Source organism: Rutilus rutilus (genome assembly GCF_951802725.1).
Source record: "Rutilus rutilus genome assembly, chromosome: 15".
Lineage (NCBI taxonomy): Eukaryota > Metazoa > Chordata > Actinopteri > Cypriniformes > Leuciscidae > Rutilus > Rutilus rutilus.
Genome location: NC_140220.1, coordinates 13271569 through 13282949, shown reverse-complemented (window position 1 = coordinate 13282949; position 11381 = coordinate 13271569). Strand labels below are relative to the sequence as shown.

The 11381-nt window shown below is 38.7% G+C and overlaps 1 long non-coding RNA gene across 1 annotated transcript; it reads left to right on the top strand.

Annotated features, from left to right (window-relative positions):
- The first annotated feature begins 1819 nt into the window (after positions 1 to 1819).
- On the top strand, positions 1820 to 4966 carry LOC311305034. The gene is made up of 3 exons (XR_014629970.1): positions 1820 to 2187; positions 2590 to 2745; positions 4778 to 4966. It is a non-coding gene; the product is annotated as an uncharacterized lncRNA (long non-coding RNA).
- Positions 4967 to 11381: the final 6415 nt, after the last annotated feature.

Sequence of the window (11381 nt, the reverse complement as noted above, 5' to 3'; positions counted from 1 at the left end):
TCGGTTGTTGAGGATTACTCGCCACCTGAATCACCGCAATTTAGTTTGCAGCAGGAGGAGGAGGAAGATGAAGAAGAACAGGAACACACGGAGGATCATTTCGTCACGGGAATCAGACCTTACATGTTTGAGCCGTTACATGCGGAGAGTTCAAATGGTCACCTGGACGTGGCGGCTCAGGAGCAAGTTCACACTCGCGAGCATCTCGATGTGTCCCAATGGTAATACTAATTGTAATTATAAAACTATTTTTATTTGCTATTACTGCTGCAACCAATGATAGTAACGTGCGTTTTATGTTTTTGAATCTTGTACCTTGTCTAGAATAGTTGCCTTCATCTATAATTGACAGATAATTTAGCTTACCACGATTAAACCACAACTGTGTTCTGTCCTATTTTTGAAGCATTCGCGCGTGAAGTGCTTCGAGCACATCCGTGACCACTCTGTTATCCCTCCTTCCTCGAAATGTAAAAAAATCGAGCCATCTGGACCGTAACGAGGGAATTTTAGGGAAAGGGAAAAGTGTTCCGTGAGTTCCACAACCAAACGTGTTATGGGCAACAACAACTCAACCTGTAAGAAATCAAAACGACATAAGTACTCGTTCATTCAACTTTCGACCTAAAACCCATGTTGAACTTGCAAAATCTACAATCACATCTGAGATTTCTCAACGGCAATCGGGTGAAAGAGACTAATTTAGCCGTCTAGCCCCATTGACTCCCATTCATTTTGCACTCATGGCGAGCGCCCCCAGTGGAACTCTGGTGGTACTACAACCAAAATTCGGTACAATAGGGCTTAATAGGGAGTGGACAGGCTCTCCGTAGACGGGCTCTGGAGACGCCAAATTCCTCACGCCTACGTCATCAGTGAAGGTCCTCCAATGCAGAGGGGAGGGGCATTTTCAGATTTTGATTAAAGATTATGAAGCCAAAAAATTTTTTTGTGTGGATTGACTCGCATGGATGAATTGTTCAGCACAAAACGATCAATTTAGGCGAACAAAGTGAATATAGTCAATTTTGATTTCACGGGGACTTTAAGGTAAGAATAAAGTTAGCAAATTAACAGTTAATGTTACTTGAATTGGTACATTCTTTACAGATTTCGAATTGTTGTACAAAAACGAGGCTTCAAATGTAATTTGAAGATGTACGTGGATTTTCTAATTAGCATTAGGCCGTGTGGTTACGCTGGTAGGTTTTGCTTGTAAGGGTAATTGAAACTTTGCAACTGGCGATAATAGTTCGTTCTAGTGTAATTTGAAGCTCACATTAGAATACAGCCATAAAATAAGGCATGTAAGTTAGTATAAGCACGTGGATTTTCAGAACATCCATGAATAATGTAAGGTAAATTAACGTCATTTCTTTTAAATCTGGGTCTTATTTTATTCTTAAAAAAAATGTTTTTGTGTTTAATTAAGTGACTGATGGGAACAACAATCTTTTAAATCGGTCCATTAGGCTATGCAAGACCGGAGGCGAAAAAATTAACAGTTGGCCTACGTTAATGGGCAACTGCGTATCTTTAATTTACATCCACAAAACAAAATCTGTTTATTCGCCACTGACATGCTCAGATTATTATTCTAAGTGTCTGACAACATTATGGAAAGGTAGAAGTCGACATGTTTGTTATAGAGTAAGATCCTTTTTATTTAACTCGTCCAAACTTGCGCGCATTTGTAGAAATATCGATTTAGTTTTCAAACTATTTCGTCATACAGAATGCATACTCCATTTTACCACTGAATTATGCGAGCTGAAAGAACGCCCACAGCGCGCTCTGTCTGTTTCTCTTCGTGGTTTGCGTTAGGAGGACGGTAGATTTTACGTCTATAGTTAGAGCGCTCATTAGAGGTTTACAGCTGTCAATCATCTGTAAATTATGTGACCATAATCCTGCCTTCTGTTCCCTGTACTCTTTTCTCATCTGAGCTCCGAGGGAAAACAAACACAAAGAAACATTTGATATGAAACTGAAGACAATTAGCTGTCTGATCGGCAGGTCAGCTACCTGCAGTGTTTGTGGAGAGAAAAAAACGTGGAACTATTTTTAATTATAGTTATAGTTAAATGATTTGCTATGATTTGGGTTTCTTGCATTGGTCAGTTACTAACCATAACACTGTGTCCTTACTAGGTGATTCTCGTGACAAGTAGGCTACATTGGATAAAGGTATGTAACTTTCAATATATTATATTTAAATTCTATAATAAATGTAGTGAGGAAACTAGGGGTGAAGTTATAATGGGCCAGACAAAAAGTTCCAGTTGTCCTGTTTGTTTGTTTTTTGTTTGTTTTTTGCATTTCACAGAACAATTTATAGTCCTGTGACTTGTTAACGTGTATGCACCATATGTTGCTGGCTGCTCAAAGTCTGCCATTGCATTAGTTGCATTGCATTGCATGGTAATCTATTTTTGTCTTTCCAGACATGAGGCCACCTAAATGTCGTTCTTAGTGTATTTCTAGGGTTACTTTTTCTAGTTGGTATTCTGTTTCTCTTTCCCTGTGTCTCTAATTCTTTTCTTTCAGTATCTCATGATGTCTCTCCATCTCTCTTGGTCTCTTTCTCAGATCGAGGAGGAATTTCGGAGGATCACACTGAAGCCACTACAGTCCACATTCTTTGGGAAGTTGGACGAATACACGCCTAAATTGTTGAGACTCTACAGGAGGACGGGAGGAGCTGTAGGGAAGAAACTTGATGAGACCCTTGAAATCATGAATGAGGCATGTACTTTTAAAATTGTAGCAGTTACTTTAATGTTGTAGCATTCCGATATCTGTACTTAAAGGGTCACACAAAATTTTAATTTCTGTAATTCATTTCTTACCCTCATTTCGTTCCAAAACCGTAAGACCTTCTTTCATCTTCGGAACACAAATTAAGATATTTTTGATCAAATCTGACAACTTTCTGACCCTCCATAGACCGCAACGTCATTGCAACTTTTAAGGTCCAGAAAGGCGGTCAAAACATCGTTAAAATAGTCTATGTGACTCCAGTGGCTCAAACTTAATGCCATGAAGCGGCGAGAATACTTTTTCTGCACACAAAAATAATGACATTATTCAACTATTTAATCTCTTCTATGTCAGTCTCCTACGCTGTTCACGTAGTAAACACAGCGTTGCCTTTCCGTGTTCTACTTCAAAACGCCGGCTCAGTATTGGCCTCTGGTTGGCCAGCTCCTGCGTCAGCATCACATGCATGCATCATTGTGCTTACGTGAACCGCATCGGCCAGTAGTAAGCCGTTGTTGAAGCACAACTCTGTGTTTACTACATAAACAGTGTAGGAGACTGACACCGTAGAGACGAAATTGTTAAATAAAGTCGTTCTTTTTGTGTGTTTTTTTTGCAGACAAAACAAAATACTCGCCGCTTCATCACATTAAGGTTGAGCCACTGAAGTCATGAACTATTTTAACGATACTTCCTTTCTGGGCCTTGAAAGTGGTTATAACGTTGCTGTCTATGAAGGAGTGAGACAGCTCTCAGATTTCATCAGAAATATCTTAATTTGTGTAATCTTATGGGTTTAGAACATAATGAGGATGAGTAATTGACAGAATTTTAACTTAAAGGGTCAGTTCACCTGGAAATGAAAATTCTGTCAGTAATTACTCACCCTCATGTCGTTCCAAACCTGTAAGACTTTCGTTCATCTTCGGAACACAAATTAAGATGAACATTTTTTTTGATGAAATCTGAGAGCTGTCTCACTCCTCCATAGGCTGATTGGCAATTGCATCTATCAAGACCCAGAAAGTTAGTAAAGACATCGTTAAAATAGTCCAAGTGACTGCAGTGGCTCAACCTTAACTTTTTGAAGCGACAATAATACTTTTTGTGTGAAAAAAAACACAAAAATAACGACTTTATTCCGATGTTTATTTTCTTCCGTGTGGGACTCTGACGTGAGTTCATGAGAGCATCACAACGCATGTGCGAGAACGCAGATGACGTCCTGACATAGCCGAAAGCACTTCACTGTCTGTTTACAAGCAGGGGATATACTGTGTATGTAAGCTATTTGAATTCAGCGTTGTTTATGCTTTAGGTCTCAATGTAGTGTTTAAAATGGTTCTAAAGTGTTTGAAATCTGCAGACATATTTACAAAGACAGTTTTATGTATTTGTAACCAGACAGTGAAGTGCTTCTGGCTATGAGGTCGTCATCTTCAGCATCTTCTCAGTTCTCGCACATGCGTTGTGATGCTCTCATGAACTCACGTCAGAGTCCCACACTGAAGAAAATAAATAGCTGAATATGGTAGTTATTTTTGTTTGTTTTTAGCACACAAAAAGTATTCTCGTCGCTTCATAAAGTTAAGGTTGAGCCACTGTAGTCACTTGGACTATTTTAACAATAACAACTTACTTCCTTTCTGGGCCTTGAAAGTGGTCATGATGAGCTCTCAGATTTCATCAAAAATATCTTAATTTGTGTTCCGAAGATGAACGAAAGTCTTGCGTTCAAATCCATGTGAAAAAAAATTGGCTTAAATCACAACACCGCTCAAAACTACCACAGCAACCACATAATCCCACCCAAATCCCGACAACACGCAGCACATTCTTCGAGTGACTTTCGGGCACAAATTGTACATAAGTATATAGATCAAAACTACCACAGCAACCACGTAATCCCACCCAGATTTCTGTTCAGAGGGAGAGCAAAGAGCTAAATGCATGCTAAATGCATTCTTCACATTAGCAAACAAAAAGTAGGTTAAATTCTCTCTGGTATATTTCACAGGTTTGTGATGACGATGATGCTGCAGCCATCCAAGAGGCCATCACTTCATTTGTGCTCGACATCTTTGTGGTCAGCAAAGCCAGGGATGGTGGTCTCGAGAAGCAAGCTGGAATAGCCATCGAGGGAGCAGAGGTCCTAGCACATGCTTGCACCTACCTTATGGGCCTTATTTATGCCTTGGAACTAAGCTATCCAAAGAAACTGAAATACACCTTTGAGGTATTTCAGAAGATCTTCATGTCCTCCAAATGTCTCCAAAAATCCATGACCTCAAGATCAGCTTACTGGCCTTAAAACCATGCAGACATTGTTGAAGGTAGAGGGTTTGAGTTGGGTCCCTCTGGTAAAGTTTTAAAGTGTATTTCTCAGGTTATTTCAATGCACTTTCTCAAGTTACACCAATACTATTTTATATAGTGACCATGTTTGTGAGTCTGTTAATGTTTAAGGTGCAGTTGAAGGAAAGATGACCGTTAAGAAGTCAGAAACGTTACTCAGCGAAAATATATTGCACAATGTGAGTTTATTTCAATAGAAACCCAAAGAAACTGAAATGTAGGTTTCTTAGAAGATTGTGTGAGCGTGTTTTAAAGTCTTAGAGTATGTTACTGTACAGGACTGAAAAACACAATTTTATAGAAAATATTCTGTAAAGTCTTTTTTTTCTGAAGACAATAAAGCCTGTCAACTTTCACTTAATGAGTTTTCCTCTAGCACCACCATGAAGCACAATTTTCTATTGTACACAATGTCTCAACCTGTGAGGTGGATATATTTTATTATACTTTTTTTTTTATACTGACCGTGTCAGTTTTTACTATCAAATGGCCAAAATGTCAGCTTTATGTAATGTAATAACTAGATTTTCATATTTGATGAGTACATTCTACTGGCATTCTGTTTATAAGTACCAGCGTTGAACTTTTACTATAGTAGTAAAAACTGTACTATTTGCATTTATACTTTAAGTAGAAATACTCAGTTGCTAATTGTAAAATTTGAGCACTTGTAACTTTAAAATACACTAACAAATTCTTTAAACAGTAGATCCCACTTGAAATTTGTAATCTGGAAATGTAAAAATTAAGTTGGATTCAATCAAAAATACACATTTAGAACTCTTAAAGTTATGTACACACACACAAAAATGACTAGAGCAATGCTAAAATTAAGTTAACTTTATGTGCAAATTTTATTTCAACAAACAGAAAAATTAAGTAGTTTGTACAAAGACTAGTCTTGTTGGATCTACGTAATAAAATTATGCAAAAGAATTCATCATATTTTTTAAGTAAATCAAGCAGAGAATTTTTATCAGTGTGGCACAACCTTAAAGCATAATTAAAGCAAATTGAGTTTACTTAATTCATGCCGCAATGCACTATGGGTGCCATGGGTGAGCATCCTGAAAATAGGGATAATTTTATATTAATGATTTATTAATAATTTGACATTTTATAAATGTAAAGAATTGTACAATAAACATTGAGGAAATAAATTTAAATCTCGTTTAATTATTTAATGATTAACTCATTCAAGTCAGTGAGTCAAGGTGGATATGTCAAATTTTAAGACTATCAGTTTTTGAACTGAAAAGGTTCTGTTAGTGGTGTCAAATTGTGGAATACACTAAATAATGAGTTAAAGCAATGTGCAAACATATTACATTTTAAAAAGCTGTGTAAAGAAATTAAATTCCAGAGGTAGGCCTATAATAGTGTTAACAATAACTTGAGCTTATATGGAATAACTTGTAGTGTATAAATATTGCTGTGTATGTATAATATACACTCACCTAAAGGATTATTAGGAACACCTGTTCAATTTCTCATTAATGCAATTATCTAATCAACCAATCACATGGCAGTTGCTTCAATGCATTTAGGGGTGTGGTCCTGGTCAAGACAATCTCCTGAACTCCAAACTGAATGTCAGAATGGGAAAGAAAGGTGATTTAAGCAATTTTGAGCGTGGCATGGTTGTTGGTGCCAGACGGGCTGGTCTGAGTATTTCACAATCTGCTCAGTTACTGGGATTTTCACTCACAACCATTTCTAGGGTTTACAAAGAATGGTGTGAAAAGGGAAAAACATCCAGTATGCGGCAGTCCTGTGGGCGAAAATGCCTTGTTGATGCTAGAGGTCAGAGGAGAATGGGCCGACTGATTCAAGCTGATAGAAGAGCAACTTTGACTGAAATAACCACTCGTTACAACCGAGGTATGCAGCAAAGCATTTGTGAAGCCACAACACGCACAACCTTGAGGCGAATGGGCTACAACAGCAGAAGACCCCACCGGGTACCACTCATCTCCACTACAAATAGGAAAAAGAGGCTACAATTTGCACGAGCTCACCAAAATTGGACAGTTGAAGACTGGAAAAATGTTGCCTGGTCTGATGAGTCTCGATTTCTGTTGAGACATTCAGATGGTAGAGTCAGAATTTGGCGTAAACAGAATGAGAACATGGATCCATCATGCCTTGTTACCACTGTGCAGGCTGGTGGTGGTGGTGTAATGGTGTGGGGGATGTTTTCTTGGCACACTTTAGGCCCCTTAGTGCCAATTGGGCATCGTTTAAATGCCACGGCCTACCTGAGCATTGTTTCTGACCATGTCCATCCCTTTATGACCACCATGTACCCATCCTCTGATGGCTACTTCCAGCAGGATAATGCACCATGTCACAAAGCTCGAATCATTTCAAATTGGTTTCTTGAACATGACAATAAGTTCACTATACTAAAATGGCCCCCACAGTCACCAGATCTCAACCCAATAGAGCATCTTTGGGATGTGGTGGAACGGGAGCTTCGTGCCCTGGATGTGCATCCCACAAATCTCCATCAACTGCAAGATGCTATCCTATCAATATGGGCCAACATTTCTAAAGAATGCTTTCAGCACCTTGTTGAATCAATGCCACGTAGAATTAAGGCAGTTCTGAAGGCGAAAGGGGGTCAAACACAGTATTAGTATGGTGTTCCTAATAATCCTTTAGGTGAGTGTATGTATGTGAATAGAACTTTTGAATACATATTTTCATAGATTATAGATTTTATTATCTCTATCTTTTATTTTATAGCCATTGCCTTAAATATAGTAGTAGAGGGGTATAAAGGGGAGTACATACGTTTTACTTCTTCCTATTCCCTTTTTGTATAGGCTAAATAGTTTTTTTTTTTTTTTTTTTACTATTATACATATTTTTTTCCTCTGATTTTTTATTTTATTTACATGTTCAAAATAAAGATATCAAGTCATAGATGCAAAAATGCCACCTGCACCATGATAAAAGAACACCCTTTTTAATTTGAGATTTTTGTATTGTTTTTTACATTCAACTGATTTTTATTTGATTATGTGCTTCCAGACTCTTTTACACTAAATTCTAATTCGTTAACTCCTTCAAAAAAAGAATGCAAAGTGATGGCTTTAAACATTTTTATTAAGTTGAGCTAAATGCAACTTCAAATTTCAGTTGTATTTAGTTAAACATCTTGTTAAAACAATGCAAACTGTTTGCCTTAAAATGACTTTTACATTATATTTATATTTACATTTATTCAGCAGACGCTTTTATCCAAAGCGACTTACAAATGAGAACAATAGAAGGTAGGACAACAGTATAGGACAACATGCAAGTGCTATGACCCTTCTCAGTTTAATCTTATAGGCCTATAATAAAAAAAACAGAATAGAAGATAAAGTGTTAAAGCCTTTCAAAACGTCTTTACCCCAGTAACTTGAGCGCTTCACACATCCATTATAAATCAATAAGGTTCCATATAAAAATACACAATTTACGGTAGTTAATAGGCCTTATATAAATGCTCAACAATCGGCATGCCGGCGGTGTGCCGACGGAGGACCAACCATGGTCCATCAGATTGGTCGGGTTGCCGATGGTGGGCCGCCGGAGGTCCGACCGTGTCAAGCCGCTGGTGGCGTGCCACCCAAAAAACGCTGGCAGACCGACGGCATTTTCAGATTGGTCGGGTGGCCGATGGTGGGCCGCCGGAGGTCCGACCGCGGCAAGCTGCTGGTGGCGTGCCACCGAAAAAACGCTGGTGGACCGACGGCATTTTCAGATTGGTCGGGTTGCCGATGGTGTGCCGCCGGAGGTCCGACCGTGTCAAGCCGCTGACTTTGTGCCGCCCAAAAAACGCTGGTGGACCGCCAGGTCATTGTTAGCTGGGTGAGTAAACAGCTATGGAGCCAGAATTGGCTATTGTCATTTTTATGTTTTATATTTTACTGGAGGTCATGGTGTGCCCCGGCGCTGCCGGATCATGTATTTTCGGTTTAGCCCTGTTTGAATACAAAACCCAATTTAATATAAAAAGTCCAGTATTTATCGCGCTCGTCATCTGCAGCTGTCACGGTTGCCAGGCGACAAGAACAATCCTTCGTAGGCTAGACCGGTCCGAGCGCTTCAGATGCGCCCTTTGATATGGGACGCTGCTGTAGTTAGCAACAATTTGTTAATATTGTGACAATAAACCTACATTTTGTTACTTTCATTTTCGGAACTGCATATTTCGCTAAGTATTCACCATAGACTGTAAAAAATAGGTATTCACTTACAAATGTGAAGTAACCTGAAGTACTTTTTTCCCTCACATCACAATGTGATTACATTACACTACACAAAAGTATATGTAACAACCAGATATTACTGTATATTGAAAATATATAGAAGTAAAATGCAACATAGCCTACGCAGTAATGCAGTAGTAGCCTAATATAAATGCAGTAGTTATTAAAAGTACTTTTTTCAGAAAGCCATCGATTGAATCAGCCCTGCAAACCTGTTGGTAGACAACTTAGTGGATAGTGGAAATATGCACTTTAACACTCTGGAGACCATCCCAGATGATGTCCCACCAGCAGGAGGCATTACCAGGGGCAGCCCATCCCGGTCCAGCAGCTCAGCTCAATAGAGTCTACATCATTTTTTTCTTATTTTATGTATTGTAAAATTAAATGTTTATGTTGATTTTGATATGTTTAACGTATTTTGTAAATAGTTGGAAAAAGTACTTTAATGTAGCCTAAAGAACAAATGATTTTCATTTACCAATTTTATTTGAAAAAATAAAAAGGTATATAATTTGTTTCATGCAGAAAGTATTACTGTCATTACAAAAATAAACAATGTCCAGAACAATTCATTCTCTTTTATTTACACAATTAAAGTTGCATAAAAATAAATGTACATAATTTTTCTTAAAAAAAATAAAAGTGAAAAAAGTTAAACAAGAATATGTAGAAAATATATATATATTTTCAATCATTCTCTCAAGAAGAGAAAACAGCCTGTCCATCCTCTCCCTTCTTTCCTGTGCACTCCACGCCTCTGCCTCCCTCTGTAGTTGCATTTCTTCTCTGATCAAGTCCAAAAACTCGTCCTGTCTCGCCGCCTTTGTGCTGGTGCTGCTGCCCCTGGCTCCTCCTCACCGTGGGCACCCACTACTGAACTCGGCCCTGGTGTGTCCTCAGGGATTGAGGCGATGAGGACAGGGGGGTTGGTGCAATGCATCTGTCCCAACACCTCATCCATGAGGACAAACCAGGGCCAAGCTTCAGCAGTGGGTTTCCCACTCACACCCTCTCCTGTCCCAGGACACTTGCAATCCTAAAGGCAGAGCAAATGAACCATGGCTTGTTAACAACAACAGGACAATACATTTCAGCAAAGATGTGTGTACTACTTCTCTTTATATATATATATATATATATATATATATATAGACCCATTTTTTCCTGAATTGTTCTAAAAAAGCAGAAAAGGGTACATAACACAGAGGAGCAATCTTAAGTGCATTGTTAACACTGCAAAATATGACACATCAAGACATGCATACAAAATACTTAAGAAATCATATTTCTGTATACTAAAATTTGGTTAAAACCACATACCTTGCATGACAGCACTACAAAAACACATAAAAGTGAAACCCCATTGCCTTATCTACTGCTTTTCTTATTGTTTTGGGCTTTATTGGGTGAGTGATATTTCTTATAATACACAAGTGCAAATATTACAAATAGGTCGTTAAACTAATAACGTTATTACCACAAGTTTTGCCTAAAACTACCTGATAAATGAAGCCACGCAATGGTGACGATGGAGTTAAGAAGAAGTTTATAAGAAAATTTAACTCTGGTTTCGCTAGCTATTTGAGTAAATGAAAACATAATACTTACATTTAAATGTGAATTTGCTGTCCACCACGGATCTCTAGTCTCGGCCGCCTTTAAAAATAAATAAATAAATGCTGTCGTCAACGGCGCGCAATGACTTATGGGGTAGAATAGGCCGCTAAGTGTCCATTTATGTATCCTTCTTTTCACGGGGAAACGAAGGGTGCATTTGGCGTCGCTTTTGAATCAGGGAAGCCTTCGTCGCGGCGCGATGACGCAACCGGCCTTCGAATACGGCCTTCGAAGGATGGAGAATTGATTTTGGACAGCCTTCATCGAGCCGCGGTGACGCAATCGGCCTTCAAATGCGACCTTCCAAGGATGCAGCCTTTGAATTGGGACATCCTTCGTCGCGCCGCGGTGACGCAATCGGCCTTCAAATACGGCCATCCGGCC